The 19467-nt window shown below is 40.6% G+C and overlaps 1 pseudogene; it reads right to left on the minus strand.

Moving 5' to 3' along the window:
- Positions 1 to 161: 161 nt before the first annotated feature.
- The window catches only part of LOC125845699 (bi-functional coumaroyl CoA and feruloyl CoA ortho-hydroxylase F6H2-1-8-like), a 33236-nt pseudogene continuing 13930 nt past the window's right edge, over positions 162 to 19467 (minus strand).

Genomic DNA, 19467 nt, shown 5'->3' on the forward strand with positions numbered 1-19467 from the left:
AGCAATATCTATTTTTCAAAAGATTATGATTTTCTTTTGTAGCATTTTGTCACGTCATTAGTCTTCTACTAATCCCTCATGCGGCTCTTGACAACTTGTTCACGTCTTGCACCAGACAATACAATAACATTTATATAACAAGAAATTTGTAGATTAAAATATCAAATTTTAGCAAAATTTAGTGATTCTTTACCAGAAGGCCTCTTACGGAAGAAATAATACCAATAATCAGAAAACAAGACATGTTTGTACACTGTTTTTTCTCCATCTTTCAGCATTTATGGAAATGGACCAATGACACTGTCAAGGCTAGGATTCAAAAATAACAGTACAAATATTCGAGTCGTGCTTAAATCAACTGCTACAAAATGCTCAATACTCTTGTATCGATCATTGCTCATGATCTGCACCGAGTCACCTCTGTTAACCGCTAAGGCGCCTTTGATTGGAGTTACGTGGATCCAATTATTGCCTTTAGTCCCTCGCACATATAGACCTCCCGTTTCGTCTTGGAAGAGCAGAGTGATGCAGGACATGTCGCAGTGTCGGCAAGACCCAATGGTGATACTTGGATTTGGGCATGGTGGATAGTACTTTATGTTGATAGATATAGTTCCCATCAAGAGAGGTTCTAAAGATTCATCAATTTCATTGACATTGAGACCCTTCAATAGCACCTCTAACAACTTTTTAGCAAGTGGTTTAGCCCACTTTTGATACTCTAAGACTTGGTTCCTATAAACCAATGACAAAGTTAGAAAATTCGTTAAGAGCGTACAAAATTTAATGGCAAAGTAATTTAATGTCAAAGTCAAGAATTTCACTAAGAGTGTTCCAACAGTCCATTAGAAACAACAGTTTTACCCCACAAAGGTAGAAATAAGATCTGTGTACATCCTATCCTCTCCATACCCTAATTGTGGAATTATACTATATATATTATTATAAAAAGGATAATTTTTTTCCAACATATGCAATATAATTATGAGTTAAGTTATATAAGCCTTTATAAAATTTAGCTATAATGATCAAAAACACGCCTGAAGTAACACGTTTTTGAAACTCTCCTATCTGATTTATCATCAACTAATTATCAAAACACATCTCAAAATTAATTAGTCGGTGGCCAGTAGGAAGAAATTTTATGCCTAATTAACTTGTGACACAACCTTTTGTGATTGTATTGAGACACTTGGTCAGTAAGTTTCGAGGTTTGTTTTGATAAATAGCTAACAATAGTTTAGATAGAAAACACAAACATCTTACAATTACAGATATGAAATTCATGAAAAAAGTAATACTACAGGTATGCTTTATTACTTACTCAAAAACACGTGACTTATAAATTACACAGAGCGAAAAATCCAAAAAGTTACCTTGTTTGAGGAGGCCAAAGATTGCTATCATTTTGTGGATTACAACCATGTTTTATACTATCCCTTCACTCCAAAACTTTCTCATTTTTCTCACCAATAGCACTCCAAAGCATCAACACATATTCAACAGCACTATAGCTCTCTTTATAATATATGAGTGATATATTAATGACCAAAACAATATTCTTGACTTGTTTTTTTATTTGGTGTTTTAATTTTTTTTTCTTTTAAGTTAATCAAACATCATCATCATAAAATATATCTTCTACAAAATGGAAATTGGTGAGGTGGATTTTTGGGGTCATATACATGAATTGTTGTTTGTTTGCATAATATTTTTTAAAAAATTATGTAATCTATTATATCCATAAAAAATTATCAGTAAAAATAGTACTACTATAATTTAATACATTATTTTACTTTTAATATTATAATTTTATAGCTATAAATTATTATGACAATTGAGAAGATTTGATGGGGACATATACCAAATGTGTATTTTTTTTTGAGTAAATAGGAAAACGTTTTAAAAAGTCATAAAAGCAGTACTATTTAAATCTGTTAGAAGAAAAAATTTCATATGCTTGAGTGCATTTCCCTATACATGACTAAATCTTCATCATATTTGTGTTCTTCGTTTGCTAGAAAATCGACACATTAATTTACCTCTCTCCAAACATTTTAGATAGTGTCAAATGTAAAATTATTAAATTTCAATTATGCCAAATGCTCAAAATACAAGAAATGTGAAATTCTACACTAATTTATACTGGTTAAAAAGTCGGAAACTACATTCTACAACATATCAGCACAATTTTTTAATGAGCTGAGTTAGTAAATAAATGGGTTAATGATCAGACCAAACTTGGATGAATTTGATGAATCATATTTTCATTAATGAATTTTTGTTGTTAGGGTGAATATTTTGTAGAATTTACGTAGTATTTGATAATCAAAACTCAACATTTGATACCACTTTTCGACATTGAGAGACTACCTATCACAATCTTTGATGATTGAGGGGTTTTGGCACCCTATATTTGATACCAGTCCTAGGAGTGAAAGTAAATTTATTCTAAGATCTAAATCTATAGTTGATGCAGGAGATAGTTACAACCGGTCATGATCTTCGAAAATGATAAGCATCATTTAAGTAGGTGCTTTTCCCCTCATTTTTTGTATTCCGCATCTGATTTAAAACTGAATGCAAATACATTTCTAAACTCGAGATCTTTAATTAATGGCGGAGATGGTTACAACCCATCATGAATATGTGTTTTTTCTTATTCTATATTCGGTCTGCTTTATTGAAAGTACATTTTTCAAATTATAGAGTTCAAGTTTGAAATTATCACAGTGTTACACACCAACGATTGGAAGAATAAACTTACAATATTACAAAGAAAAAAATATGTGGCAATAAACAAATGTAACGACCTGATTTCATCGTTAGGGAAAAGCCAAAGGAAAAAGAATTGGGGTCAGAAAACTTTTTGGTAGTAACTTGAAATTTCCTAACCTAGTCCAAATTTGGATGAAATTGGACTCAAAAAGGTCTAGGGAAATCTAGTAACGAATGAGAGATCTAATTTTGAATTTGATTACATGAATGGATAGCTAAGACGTTAAGGAATCCATACGACTTTACGGAATCAAACTCGGACGAGTAGAACTCTCGAAAATGATCTTAGTGTGAACGAGTGGTTTTTAAAGGTCAAGTGTTGAAGATGTGTTGTGAAATAGAGGCTTGGAATTCAAATACCACCATTCTGTCTTCGTGCATGCCGCTGTAGCAGGATGGCTGCCGCTGTAGCGGGACAGACGCGACTTAAGTCGGAAATAAACCCCAAAAATATTTTATTATGCACTTTTCAACTTTGAGAGCTAAGGAACAACCCCAGGTATGTTCTTGACATTTTTTCACCATTCTTGAGGCTAAAGGTAAGGGTTTTGTAACACCCCGACTTTTCAAAACGTGTAAATTAACTCATACCTTCGTGGAAAGACAAAGAGGGTGAGTAATACATTAAGAATGATGTGGTATGTCATATTTTAAGTGTTCAAGGGTTGTATCTCAAATTTTGAAGTAAGGTAAGTCGCAAAATAAAAGTTGGCAAAAGTTATTGTAAGTTCCTTTTTAAAAATTTCTCTAAAATTTGGGTCAAATGTCTCGAAAGTTTTCTCCCACTATAAAGAGTTATGGGGCCCACGACCAATTAAATTAGAGGTCTACGAGTCTAGTTTCCAACGCATCAAACGGTTTGTTCATACGACTTCAGAATAGAGAGATATTTACATTTTCTCAAGACTACACAAGCAAACACGTGAGGTGGGTCCCCTAAGTCGGTGGAAGCTTATAAGATAGCATCTTCTTCATTTTTCTTCAGTCAAACTCATAAGAAACCCACGAAAATCAGAGAAATTCTCCTCAGATCATTCTTTTGTGTTCATAATCTCTTCTTGGCTCCTTATCGAAAACTGCCCTACTTCGCGAGCTCGTCGTTTTAGTATAGTTTTCATGGTGAATTGATCGGTGTAGCTCTGTGGAGGCTGTGGCAACAGAATTTTTTCAGTGGTTTGAATTTATTTAAGTGTTCTGGGTGTGTAAAGAAAGGTAGGAACCATTTTTTATTAGTTTATGGATACCTTAGGTCTTGGATAGTAATTTACGATAGGAATCCATATCGACTGTCGTAGTAATTCTTTTCCTTAATTACAAATTGATTTTACCTTTTTTCTAGTGTTGTAGTGGTGCGGACAGAGGTATTTTCAGCATAAATTATAAAGGAAAAGGTATGTTGAGGCTATTCCCTTCGTTCGACATATTTCCTTAGAGCTTGGGAGTGATATAGTAGGGTAGTTAATGTTGGTGATCTTGTAGATGTAATTGTGAATGGTTGGTTGATTGAGTGGTTATAAACCCTCATTATAGGGACTCATAATTTGTTAAGAACGACCCTAAGTTAGGAACAACTTGGAAACTATATATATATTGTTTATAGCTAAATTGCTCACCTTTAGCTTATTTAATTGTTTATTGTCACCCTTGGGGCTATTGTGGTTAGCTGTTGAGCTATGAACTGCCTATGAGGGCTATGATGTTATCTAATAGGACTATGTTATTGCCTAAGAGGTCTATGTGTTGCCCACGGGGGTATATTGATGCCAAAGAGTGTTATGTGTTACCAATGGGGCTATTTTGATGCCAAAGAGGGCTATGTGTTTCCTACAGGGCTATGTGATGCAAAAGAGGGCTACATGCAGCCCACAGAGCTATGATGTTGCCTAACAGGGTTATGCGCTGCCTATAGGGCTATATCGTTGCTAAAAAGAGCTATGTGACTTCTTACAAAGACAAAGGGCTACCGATAGGGTTATGCAGATTGATTTGGCACCTTCTGGGCTTATGGGGGCCTAGGTAGGTGGTATGTTGTTTGTACCTACCGAGCTTATGGGGGCTTGGTTAGGTTGTTGTTTGATCATTATTGTATATTTTAGATTGAGTAGTGGGTTAGCATGCTTATCTAAATTTGATTTCTTCACCTGATTAGTTTTGGTATATTATGATACTTACTCATTTAGTCTATAGCATTTCATACTCTGTACATTATTTTGTATTGACGCCCCATTGCCTGGGGGCACTGCATTCATGTATGTAGGACCCGACAGACGACCCAGTAGACCTCATCAGCAGCAGAATTGACTTCTATCGTGTTGGCTAGCCCTTTTCCTCCGGAGCTGCCAGATTTGGGAGGTTTGTTAGCTTTTGCTGTATATATTTTTATAGGTAGGCTGGGGCCCTGTCCCGCCAATCTTTACTACTCTTAGAGGCTTACAGACTAGTGTGTGGGGTGTACAACTACCTTATGGCCATGCCGGTCTAGTTTGTTGGTTTGCTGCTGCTTGTTAGCTGTTTGATGTATTGTATTGATATATACCTGCTTTCAGTTTCGCTATAGAGATCATGGTGGCCTTGACGGCCCAATTAGGACTTCTGTGCTAGTTGGCTATTTCTTTATATAAACTCTTGGGAGTAGCTATTTCTTTTATAGATCAGTTGACAGGGGCCTTGCCGACTGAGGGCTTAATTTTAAGCCGAGATATGCTTGTTTATTTTCTTGATTGCATGTGGCTGCCATGCGCTAGTAGCAAATGGTTTAGCAAGGTCGGCTCGGGCCTGAGTTCTGGCATTAGGAGCCAGTTGTGCCCCTTGAGTTTGGGCCGTGACAAGTTTTACTCCTTGAATCCTTGTTTCGATCCGTATAACTTAGTTTCTTGGGTAATTATCGATGGGTGAGGGTTTTGATATGGGAATTATGGTGGAAAAAAGCCCTAATATAAGTATGGGGATCATAGGTTTGGTCTAGGGTTATTGAATTCGTTATAATCCGGATAATTAGACCTTTGATTGTTGATCCTTGTGTATAAATTGTTGTTTGTAGACCTAGAACAAGTGGAACAAATTCAGAAAGGAAAGATTCAAATGCTTTAGGGGATTCAAGCTTGGATTCGAGGTAGGTGATAATTGTGATTTCATGCTTTGTGTGATGTATGTTAGTAATTGCTTTATTGTAATACATACATGTATGTGAATGAAGCCTATTGATCACACCTGATGTAAATAAGTATGAACGAAGAACTACATGCCATGAATCACCTCTTGTTGTATGATTGTGAGAACATACATTGTGATTGTGATTGTGGTTTGTTCAATGGGTGGGTGTCACGATTCGACACACTAACTAGGATCGGTTTTCACGTTTCGGCATAAACATGGAATCGATTATCACATTTCGGCATAAACATTGGATCTATAGGTACGCTAACAGTTTGAGTATGAGTTCCATGAGAGGACCATTAAATTGGGTCCCATGAGAGAACCATTTATTGTTATATCTACTTGACATAACTGTATATATCTTGAGAATGTGGAATCATGCATTGCTCCTGAAATTATAATCGATGTGTATATATATTCTGTACATGTAAGTGTTTACCTTAGTGTAATTCTGATATATGTTGTGCTTACTGGAATTGCCGTGTGATCCTACCAGTACATTATGGTTGTGTACTAATACTGCACTAGCTTGTTCTTTGTTGAGTACGGGGCATCTTCAGGAGGCTATTGATAAAGCTCATTGATACGCTCAAATTACACCTCCTTACAGAAGTATAAACGATCGTTATCAAGTAAAGAACCCAACTTGTAGGTTGGGATCGATCCCACGAGGAAAATAGTTTAGACTTTACTTTAACCAACAATTATATTTAATTAGTCAAATTATTTCCAGAAAACAAGTAATAAAAGGGGGGTTGTGCTTGTGTGAAACAAATAGTAAGAACTTAATAAGTAATCAATAATCAAACTCAACTTTGGTTATTATCAAGGTAAGAAAAATAACTAGGGTATACGTGTTCCCCACAATCTCATAACACATTAATCCTAGTAACAACAATCCTTTTCTAGTGTATTACATGCAAAGTGATAAGTTAGGTATCTCTAAATCTTTGGTCCGGCATCTAGAGAATTTCACCCCGTACCTTGGTCCGGCTACGTGTGTATAATTTACTAACCCTTACCTTTACCTCATATTAGACATTATAATCGATGTTTGGCTTAGTTATTACTTCGCACCAATCGACACTAGCCTATTAGATAGTATCACACTAAATCTATGTTGATAATTCTTTTCTTATTAATTACCTCCTTGGTCTGACAAGTAGTAACAAGGCGAGTTCTAACGTTGGCCACCGTTAAAAAGACTTCTAAACGAAAGAATTATCAATGCATGCAAAATACTAGTCAAGAATTGCTTATTTACTATTCATACTTTGTTAATCGCTCATGGTTCCCACAACCCTAGTTGTGGATTTAGTTACTCATATTGGCAAGAACACAATTCATAATTGTAGATGAAGAAATCATGAACTTACGTAAAGAGAATGATAAACCCAGAAATTTAACTTGAATTGTAAAGCGAAAATCTTCAAAACGAACTTGGGAAATCAATAATTGCTAGAGTTGCAAATTAATCTCCAAAGTTACAAAGTAAAACTAGAATAATAGTGTCTAACCCCAAAAAATGAGGTTTACATGTCCTATTTATAGAAAACAAATCCTAAATTAAAAGGGAAACAAATTAGGGAAAGTTTTGTTCAGGTACGCGTCTTCAATCCACGAGACCGACTTACGGACCGTCGATGGATCTACGGTCCGTAAGTCCCTTCCGTCAATCGGGACTTAGAAAATATTTCAGCTTCCAAAAATCAGCTTCTCTGAAGCAAACGACGGACCAGCAGTACGGACCGTAGATCGACGTACGGTCCGTTAATCCCCTCCGTAGCTCCATACTTAGAATCTGCACAAATCAGGTACTGGAACCCTCGCAGTATCACTCTACGGATCAACAGTACGGTCCGTAGATCAATCTACGGACCGTTAATGGGCACCGTGGTTCCACACTTGGTCAGATTTCCCTGATTTGTCCTCAATATCATGCCTGCTGATGTACGGTCATCACCTACGGACCGTGAATGGACCTACGGTCCGTAGATCACCTTCGTGAATGCCCTGTTTCTACATTTCTTTCAGCTGTCTCTATACTTCCGCGCCTGAACACCTTTCCTGCAAAACATGATAAAAACACATCAAAACCAATATAAAAAGGCCCTAGACACACATAACTTGTAAGTGAAATGTATTAGAAATACTGTAAACTCACGGTATATCAACACCCTCAACTTAAATTCGTTGTATGTCCTCAAGCGACGCACTACGACTCTAAACAACACTTGTATAGAAGCAAGCCTTTCAGGCCCCAAGCAATCACATGGCTCTATACCCCCATCACTTTTCAGATGCAACTTCGTTCTCTTAGACTCGACAAGCTAATCCATGCAGATCAGATCATGACACAGATCAACCAACTGACACACAACATACATCTTCTCACTGTCACCAAGGTACCAACTTTCCGACAATGTAACTAGTGCCCTTACTTCAAACGAAATCCCCTTTTCTAAAAAATTTAATGTCATTCATGGTACAAGGATTTATTCAACACCACACTCAGAAGTAATTTCAAATACAGTTAGTGCTTACTGCCATAAGCTTGCCCTTATTTTCACTGCTTAGACTCTTCAAACTAGACTCTAGGATCACTATAGGACTTTATTGGCTTGTAACGTAGGCTCAGGGTCAGGTGTGGTACATTTGGGTACTGCTTAGTGACTTTCTGCCCTCTTTGTCATTACATTAGGCTTTTAACCTCTTTTTTTGCCCTATTTTTGTCATTCTATCGCTTTACCTTCTTTCCCTTAATTTTCTTCAACCACGGATGTGACTTTAGACTTTGTAGTTCATTTTACTTTAATTTCACCTTTTGCTTTCAGCAAGTCACATCCATTCCTCACATTTTTTTTTAAAATTTTTTTTATACCCATTTTGTTTCAGTTTCCTCTTTCATAGCCACCCTCAACTTATGGATTTTCCATTAGTTGAGGTGCACAATACCCGATGTCAGGTTAGGGCCAAGATTAAAGTTACTTTTTACATTAGCCACCCTCAACTTAGGCTTTTGGCCTAAGTCAAAGTGCACATGTCCAAGGAGGGACCGGGGCCAACATAGTAGATTATGGGAAAGTGAGTTCAGGTTTTGAAAGAAATGGTTTTAATTTTTAGGCTCAAATTATTTGGATCACAGGGAGCATTTAATTCATTTGGTTGGATCCTTCTTTTAGGCGATTTGTGGATTTTTCAGAACCATGGCCTATGATAGCTTCTTATCCTCTAGATTGAATTGTCTTAGCAGGACTAACCTGGCAAGTTCTAGTTTTGCACAAAAACCGTTTGAACAGTCAATGATTCTCACCCACTCTTGGCACATAGTTTAATTATCAAATTATCAGATTACCCAGTTCAAGTTTCAGGTCTAGTCATGCCATCAAGTCGATTGTTACTATGTCATACTTAGAGCCAACACAATCAACTAATCGTAGCCTACTTTTAGCATACATCCCAGAATCTGACGGGTATCATTTTTCATAAGTCATCATGCTTCATTCTGTATCATGCTTCTACACATACAATCCTAAGACATGTCGGTTCAACAAAAATTAAACAGTCTCTTGGGGAAAAGAACACAGGCAAGAAAACCCCAAGAGAGGATTCATGAGTTGGGTTACTCAGACTTCACTCTATCACTCACAATCCATTTACCCCACTCCTAACAAAAATAGATGCAATTGCCCACAATGCATACATAAACAGTAAAAGAAAATGGATTTGGGTGAAGCAAAACTGTGGCGCAAAGCGCCGGTGAATCATCAACAAGCAGGGGGGTCCGGTTTCCCGAAACCCGCTGGAACAGTGGTGGTGGCACCTTCAGTAGTGCCCACATCTACAATCATAGCACTCTCAGTAGTGCTCTCTATCAATCTCACCGCACCATCAGTGGTGCTCACAACGTCCCTCAAAATAGGCTGAACCTCTGCGACTGGGGCAGAGCTCGATGCCCCTGCAGCTCTCTCATGCACCCTCTGCTGGTGCAACTCTTCGTCTGCAATCGAAGCCCTCCTAGCCTACTTCTCCTGCCGACGCTGTCTTTTCTGAGCTTTCTCTTCATCCGTACGATAAGAGCGGTGCCGCTTGCCCTTTGCATGTGTCGGTGCAGGCCCCTCCTAGACGGTCCCACTGAATAAAGCCTCTAGCACTGTATCATCAGCAGTGCAGTAGGAGCAGCTTGAGTCTCGACTGAAGGTGCACTAAGAAAGGCATCAACGTCAGTCCGGAGGCTGGATAAGTCAGCCTGCAAAGTAGATAGGTCTATGCCCAGATCTGATCGCTCGAGGACTCGCAACTCAAAGGCATCAAGACGCTTATTAACAGCCTGGACCTTCCGGTCCATCATCCCCTCCATCCTGCGCTCCATTGTAGCCTCGAACTCGGTAATCTACTTTTGTATCCACGGCTGGATGTGATACAGTAGTGTGGCCATCTGCGCCTCTAACTTTTGTATTCTGGCCATCGGGACAACCGTCGCTTCTAACTGTGGTGTGGACCGGGAAGAGCTAGGAGCCATAATAGCTGCCTGAGAAGAGAAGCCTGGAACAGTGTCGGTGTGGTCTTGGATAATGGGGTCACCGCCCTATGCCTGCCCCACTGTGTCTGCAAGATCGGAACCCAAGGGAGGTACCTCAATCTCGGGCTCTCTGCGAGGTGCTGCCACATTTGCGCCATCCTGAATAAGGCCAATGTCCAATGCCCCTGTAGGGTGGACTAACTTGTCGCAATGCTAGATTGGCACTCCAGAGTCCCTGCACAAATGAAAAATTAGACAGGGGAAGGGGTAGGTGGTGGAGGTCCTGAATGCCCTCTCGTGAATCTCTGCTAGCAACATGCGGGCAAAGTCGATCTCCACTCCTGCTACTAATGCTGCAACCATGACTGGTTTGTCCCACGTGACATGATTGTTAGCTTTTGTCGGCGACACTCTGTTACGCACCAGCAACCAGAAGAACTTGGCCACAAAATTCAACGTTGCCTTTCGAATACCCAATCGTGGAGCAGCGACCCATTCCACACGCTCGCCATCTGCAGCAATGTACCTGGCCAGCCATAGTATAAAAGCCTCTTGCTGCTCAGCATTCCTCTGAAAAGCGCCACTCCGTACGATGTCCCAGCGGTAATCAAACTCTGAAGTGTTAGGAGACCAAGAGTGGCCCGTGGTAGGACCATAGAGAAAACGGCTAATGGGGGCAGGTGATATGTCCACCGGACACCCTCGAACCAAGGTGGACGTGAGTGGAGCCTGAGCTAGTGGCTTTGACCGCTTGGAAATGGACCCGCAGAGAGTGGCAGCATAGGAAGCATAGAACTCCCGGACAATCTCCTCGCTATACATCCCTGGGTCTCGAGCCATCCAGTCACACTTGTGAAGTTTGAACAGCCGGTGAATATCTGGTACAGTATGCAAGCTCCCCGTGAGGACTCTGCGCTCCTCTGTAATTAGTCGGGCCATCTTTTGTTTGTCATTGACCATCTTAGCATCCCGATAGATTTGCCATTGACCTTCTACACACCACCTATTCAGCTCGCTGGCTATATGAGTGGGGTCATCATTCCGTGGTGCAGGTATGGACTCTGAGCTAGTTGCCTCGTCAGACGAGGCTGCTTGGTCATTCTCTCCAGACCCTGTGGATGATTTGGCATTGGACCCTGTAGCATGGACAGACTCGGATTATGAAGAGTGGGCAGACTGGGAGCCTGAGGCATGGGCAGATTCGGACCTGAACATAGGTCCCTCTGAACTGGAAGCAACCCCAGTTGGTGACCCGATCAGTGTGTGCTCCGCATCAGACTGAGAGACAGTGACTACGTCGGGGAACACCTTCCAGGGGGTGCTTCTGGGTGCAGCGCGAGAAGCCCTAGGGTTGAGAGGCACATATGCTGGGTCAGAGTCGTTGTTGGTGTCCTCATCAATTAACCGAAAACTAGGGGTAATAGATTTGGACTTGCCCTATTTTGAGTAGGTGACCATCTTCTTGGGTGCCATCGTACCTGCGGGAACGATATTAGTGCCAAAACTAACCATACGCAACAAAAGACACTTTAAGAATTGGTAACGACCCTCAACTAAGACCACAAAAAATTTTTGATAGATGCTACAGTGGTCATCCACGGAGGAGACCTACGGTCCGTAGACTGATCTACGGTCCGTGGATCTCTTCCGTGGATCAGGGGGCCTGACAGATAGGTCGCAGATGGAAACCACAGAAGTGCAGAACGGTCCGTAGATGGACCTACGGACCGTAGTCCACCTCTGTGGTTTCACACTTGGTGGAATTTATCATGTGCATCCATTTACGAACCCCATCTATGGTCCGTAGATGGATCTATGGTCCATAGACGGGGTATCATGGAAGCCATCAGTGCCAGGTATCATACATTTTTGGCCTAAGTTTTCAACATTAACACAACCTCATAATGCATTTACAAATTTAAATTATGCTAGTTCGTCATTCTTAAGATTCCGACTGATTATTATACCCAACAATTTAGAGTAGATGTGGAGCCCTAAGTCGAAACTAGCATATAGTTTTTACGATCACATACAATAATGCTATACAATCACTATCTATCGTTCCAAGGGCATTGTAATATTCAAGTTTATTATGCACTTTCATCTAACAATTACCCAAGGTCAAGACCCAACTCCCGACTCTCTTATATTCAATCTATGAATCGAAATTCAAAGTGAAGGGAAAGTCTATTACCTTACAAGCAACAAGGAGTGGGGTGATTGCGTGATGATACTATGCTTAGCAAGACCAAGGAGTCACCTCTTCGTTACTGACCAGACATCGGACCCTTTTGTGTGAGATTATGGGATGGGTTGTATTTGAAATGGAAAGGAAGTTGGGGAATTATGGAAGGGATGATGTTATTGGGGGAGTTATGGAGTGATTTAGGGAGGTTATGGAATGTTAGAAATGATTTTGGGAGTAATGGAGGGAAGAGGAATGGTTTAAAAACAATTGGGGATTTTTAAATAGAGGGGTCCGGGTCGGGTCAGTCAGCATGAGGGTTTGGACTCACGAGACCCCGTCTACGGTCCGTGAGTCCATCTACGGTCCGTAGATCATGACCGTAGATCATTCTTTAACTTAGAAAAATTTAGAAGCTTACCTGAATCTACGGACACCATCCACGGTCTGTGAGTTAAATGACGGACCGTCGATGGGTTCCGTAGACCTCTGCACCAGACCATTTTCTGCAGATTGTTCGTGGTGTACCTGCACATGTAGCAACCAACAGGCTACTCTTTTTACATTTTCTGGACACTCTTTAGACACGAACCCTATATTAATTCTAGCCAACACTAAGAACTAAAACACTGAAGCACCTACTTACATTGATACAAAGATGCAAGTAATCAAAGAAAGCTAAACTACTAAATGGAAAACAAAACCCTATCGTTGGCCAGATTGTACATCTTGGGTTGCCTCCCAAGCAGCACTTGATTTAACGTTGCGGCACGACGCAGGTGTCTTGATTACTCAGACTTCATCAAGATTGCATGCCTCAATCACCTCTTGCACAGCTTCAGCATTTCCCAGATAGATCTTGATCCTTTGCCCGTTCACCACAAACCTTGTTCCATCCTTATTTTCAAGCTCAACTGCTCTATGCGAGAGCACTTTTGTGAGCAAAAATGGCTCGGTCCACTTGGACTTGAGTTTGCCTTGAAATAGGCACAACCTAGAGTTGAATAGCAGCACAAGATCACCAACCACAAATTCTCGCTTTTCAATTCTTTGATCATGATACCTCTTCATCTTCTCTTTGTATAAGGCTGAACTTTCATAAGCTTTTAGGCGAAACTCATCAAGCACATTCAAGTCATTCATCCTTTGATTAGATGCAATGCCCCAATCCAAATTTAACTTCTTCATTGCCCACATAGCCTTGTGCTCTAGCTCTACTGGTAAATGACAAGACTTCCCATATACAAGTTGGTAAGGAGACATACCTATGGGGGTCTTGTATGCAGTGCGATATGCCCATAGAGCATCATTAAGCTTCCTTGACCAATCCGTTCGATTGGCGTTCACAGTCTTCGCTAATATCTGTTTGATTTCTCTGTTGGACACTTCAACTTGACCGCTAGTCTGTGGATGATAAGGAGTGGCTACATTGTGACGGACACCATATTTCTCAAGTAGTGCCTTGAACAACTTGTTACAAAAGTGAGAGCCTTCATCGCTAATAATAGCCCTCGGTGTACCAAATCTGGAGAAGATGTTCTTTTTCAAGAATGTGGTGACACTTTTACCTTCGTTGTTGGAGAGCGCTACTGTTTCCACCCACTTCGATACATTATCAACCGCAATAAGAAAATACTGCATCCCATACAAACTCACAAATGGACCCATAAAATCAATGCCCCATACATCAAACAATTCTATCACCAGTATAGGATTCATAGGGAGCTCTTGCCTCTTTGAAATCCCTCCATCTCTTTGGCAACAATCACAAAACTTGGCGAAATCATGAGCATCTTTGGTGGATGGTAGGCCAATAGTATCCACACTGCAAAATCTTATGTGCAGTCCGAATACCACTATGATGCCCACCAACGGGCGATGCATGACATGCTTCAAGTACACTCAATATCTCAACCTCAGGTACACAGCGACGAATAATCCCATCAGTACAACTACGATATAAATAAGGTTCATCCCAAAAGAATTTCTTCACATCATACATAAACTTTTTCCTTTGGTGAAAAGACAAATCGGGTGGCACAATGTCGCTTGCCAAATAATTAGCAAAGTCTGCGAACCAAGGAATCAAATCATTAGAAGCAGCCAATACCTGTTCATCTGGTAAAACATCATTAATTTCAGCCCTATCTCCAAGCTTTAGCATAGTCTCTTCCTCTAATCTGGACAAGTGGTCGGCAACTTGATTTTCGGTTCCCTTTCTATCTTTTACCACAAAATCAAACTCTTGCAGCAACAATACCCATCTAATCAATCGTGGTTTTGCATCCTTTTTCGCCATCAAATACCTCAATGCAGAATGGTCAGTATGCACGATGACCTTAGTACCAAGCAAGTAGGATCAAAATTTTTCGAATGCAAAAACCACCGCAAGAAGTTCTTGTTCAGTCACAGTATAATTCTTCTGGGCCACATTTAGAGCTTTGCTAGCATAGTAAATAGGGTGAAGAATTTTCTCGCGCCTTTGACCCAATACTACACCAAGCGCCACTCCACTCGCTTCGCACATTACCTCAAATGGTTGTCCCCAATCCAGTGAAATAATGATAGGTGATGTAACCAACTTTTCCTTCAACTCTCCAAATGCTCTAAGACAAGCATCATCAAAATAGAACTTACTCTCCTTCTCGAGCACTTTGCACAAGGGATGTACAATTTTTGAGAAATCTTTGATGAATCTCCTATAAAAACCTGCATGCCCAAGAAAACTTCTTACACCTTTTATTGAAATGGGTGGCGGAAGCTTTTCTATTACCTCAACTTTAGCTCTATCAACCTCAAGACCTTTCTCTGAAATTCGATGTCCCAACACTATACCTTCTTTAACCATGAAGTGACACTTCTCCCAATTAAGCACCAAATTGCAGTCTTCACACCTTTTAAACACCTCGGCCAGATGATCTAGACAACGATCAAAAGACTCACCTACAACTGAAAAATCATCCATGAACACTTCAATAGTATCCTCCACCATATCAAAAAATATCGACATCATACAGCGCTGGAAGGTTGCTGGACCATTGCATAACCCAAATGGCATCCGTTTGAAAGCAAAAGTCCCATATGGGCAAGTGAAGGTGGTCTTCTCTTGGTCTTCTGGAGCTATATAGATTTGATTGTAGCCTGAATACCCATCAAGAAAACAATTCCAACCCTTTCCTGCAAGTCTATCCAGCATCTGGTCCATGAATGACATAAGAAAGTGGTCTTTTTCTGTCCACACATTCAAGTTTCGGTAATCCATGCAAACTCTCCATCCAGTGACAGGCCTCATTGGAACAAGCTCATTTCTTTCATTTGGAACCACAGTCATACCGCCTTTTTTAGGAACACACTGTACAGGACATACCTAATTACTATCTGAAATGGGATAAATAACTTCCGCATCCAGCCACTTTATGATCTCCTTTTTGACTACCTCTTGCATAGGTGGATTTAATCTTCTGTAGTGCTCAACACTGGGCTTATGATCTGGCATGAGTTGGATTTTGTGAGAGCAGATACCGGGGGGGATCCCAATAATATCTGCAATAGTCCACCCAATCGCTCGCTTGAACCTCTTTAATACAGTCACCACGCACTCTACTTGCCTTGCATTCAAATCTGCTGCAATGATGACCGGCAAAGTATTCTCTTCGCCTAAGTATACATACCTCAAGTGCGGTGGTAGAGCTTTAAGCTCCAATTTCGGTGCCTCCACAAAGATGGTCTTGTGGGTGGGGACTCGCGATTCTTCATGTCTAGGTCATACTTCTTTGGTTTGGACCGGTATTCACACTTATCAAGTGCGGCTACCAACTCATCATACTCTTCAATACCATCACTACCGAAATTCATCATGAGTGCTGCTAGTGCCTCAATACCTAGTCGCTCTTCAATTTGCACTTCTGACCCACTCTCCACTCTGTAAGTTATAGCAGATACTGTTTGGAGCTCACCATTCTGCTTCATGGACCTACAAATATTGAAAGTTGCTTCTTCATTGTTCAGTCTGAACTTCATCTGTCCCTTTTCCATATCAACCAACGCACGCCCTGTGGCAAGAAATGGTCTCCCAAGGATGATGGGAACCTCAAAATCAACCTCACAGTCAAGAATCAAAAAATCTGCCGGAAAAATGAAAGACTCCAATTTTACTAGCACGTCATGGAGTACACCAATGGCCCTCTTCACAGTTCGATCGGCCATTAGTAACCGCATTGCAGTAGGCTTTGGGTCCCCTAGACCCAACTTTTTGTAAATAGACAAGGGCATGAGGTTGATGCTAGCACCAAGATCACACAATGCTTTAGCAAAGTGTAACAACCCTATAGTACATGGGATCGTGAAAGCACCAGAGTCTTCCTTCTTCTGCACCAGAGATCTTGTAGCAATAGCGCTACAATGCTGCAATCTATCATCATCTTCAAAACTCACAGCCCTTTTCTTTGTCACCATATCTTTCATAAACTTTGCATACCCAGGCATTTGCTCCAAGGCTTCTATCAAAGGAACATTGATAGAAAGCTGCTTCAACATAGTAATAAACCTGCGATATTTACCATCTTCAGTCTTCTTCACTAACCTCTGTGGAAAAAGTGGTGGAGGTCTAGGTATGGGGACCATTTTATGAGATATCTCCGCTTCTTGCTCTGTCGCAGTCTTAGACTCTTCTCTAACCTCCACCATATCATTTTCTTTTCTAATCTTAGCATCCACCACAGACGGCATAGGTGAATCTATGGTTTGCCTACCCCATCGAGTAGTAATTGCCACACAATGACCATCATTTTTTGGATTCTGGATGATGTTGCTAGGAAGAGTGCCAGGTTGATGTGGGTTCACTGTAGTAGACAACTGAGTCACCTGCTGCTCTAGATACTTTATTGACACTGCATGGGCATCAACCTTTTGACCAATACCAGACAAGTCGTTTCTCATCTCCTTCACATTCTCATCAGTTGCATCAAACATTCTCATCATCTTCTGCATCATATCTTCAATACGCGCCATATTGCCTCCTGCTTCCCTAGCACCAGATTCCCGATTTTGAGGGGGAACATAAGGTCCAACCCGATCGTTTCTGTTGCCACAGTTGTTCATGTTGTAGTTGTTGTCGCGATTGAAGTTCCCATCCCGGACATAGTGACAGTCTCGATTGTAATTTTTATAGTTCCGACCTTGGTTTCCTTGACCTTGGCGCCAATTTTTCGTGTTGGATCCTTGGGCATTTGGTCGAAAACCCCCTATCTGATCATTCACAGCATAAGCATCCTCTTCAAAGTAACACTCTTCAACTGGTGGTGGAGTTCTAGTTAAGTAGTTCACAACATTTACCTTTATTGCTCCTCCGCTCACATGCTTCAATACCAACCCCAACTCGGTCCTCATCTGGGCCATCTCCTCACGAATATAATCTGCAGAATTTATATTTGTATTATGAACGGTAAATGTGTTTCTCCCAGTATCTGACCTCCTAGTGCTCCATGTTTTATTGTTGCGAGAGATCCTCTCCAATTTCTCAGCAATCTGTGCATATGTACAATCACCATACGAACCTCTAACAATAGTATCAAGTACTGCTTTATTGTTATCATCCTGTCCTCGATAGAAATATTCCTTCAGTGACTCATCATCAATACGGTGATTTGGAACACCTCTTACGAATGCAGTGAATCTGTCCCAAGAGTTACTCACAAACTCTCTAGGTAATGCTACAAAATTGTTGACCCAATCTTTGTGATTGAGCTTATTGGACACTGGATAGTACTTCGCTCGGAACACCTTTGCAAGTTGGTCTCATGTAAATATTGAGTTATAAGGAAGCTCAGTGAACCATACTGCAGCATCGCCTGTCAGTGACAGAGGAAACACTCGTAACCCAATGACATTCATATTCAAGTCTGGTCTACCTACACAACTTTGAAAACCACTCTTAGCTTGGCTAAGTGAGCATGTGGATCCTCCGATGGCGATCCTGAGAATAAGCCTCTTGCTGTAAGCATCTGTATCAAACTACTAGTCACCACAAATGTGTGCCCTAGAGGTAGAGGGGGTGGGACAATAGGTCCATCAGAGTCTGCTATATTGATGTTGCCCCGATAGTTGTCGTGTTATCGTGGGCCTAGTGGATCTTGCACCCTCAACGCATCTCCCAATCGATTTTTAGCTGGAACCTGGTTGTCCTTACCAATTACCCTCTGCTGTTTTAACTCAACTGCATCACCTAGATTTCCTTCGATAGGATTAATTGGATCTCTTGGATTGTTCATTCTTCGCAAAGTGCGGTTCAACTCTAGATCGTAAGGAGTAAGTGGTTCACCCTGGCTCCGTATACTTGGCATACACTAGAGTCAGAACCTGAGATAGACAAAAACAAAGAGAAAAGGTAAAATTAGGAAATATTTGACTAACGTTCAATAATGTAGTTAAAATAAATCTAAAAGCCAAATTCCTCGGTAGCGGCGCCAAAATTTGATACGCTCAAATTACACCTCCCTACAGAAGTATAAGCGATCGTTATCAAGTAAATAACCCAACTTGTAGGTTGGGGTCGATCCCACGAGGAAAATGGTTTAGACTTTACTTTAACCAACAATTATATTCAATTAGTCAAATTACTTCCAGAAATAGGTAATTAAAAATGGGGGTTTTGTTTGTGTGAAAAAAATAGTAAGAATTTAATAAGTAATCAGTAATCAAAACTCAATTTTGGTTGTTATCAAGATGAGAGAAATAACTAGGGTATACGTGTTCCCCATAAGCTCATAATGCAATAATCCTAGTAATAGCAATCCTTTCTAGAGAATTTCACCCCGCACTTTGGTCC

This window comes from Solanum stenotomum, chromosome 11, assembly GCF_019186545.1.
Source record: "Solanum stenotomum isolate F172 chromosome 11, ASM1918654v1, whole genome shotgun sequence".
Taxonomy (NCBI): domain Eukaryota; kingdom Viridiplantae; phylum Streptophyta; class Magnoliopsida; order Solanales; family Solanaceae; genus Solanum; species Solanum stenotomum.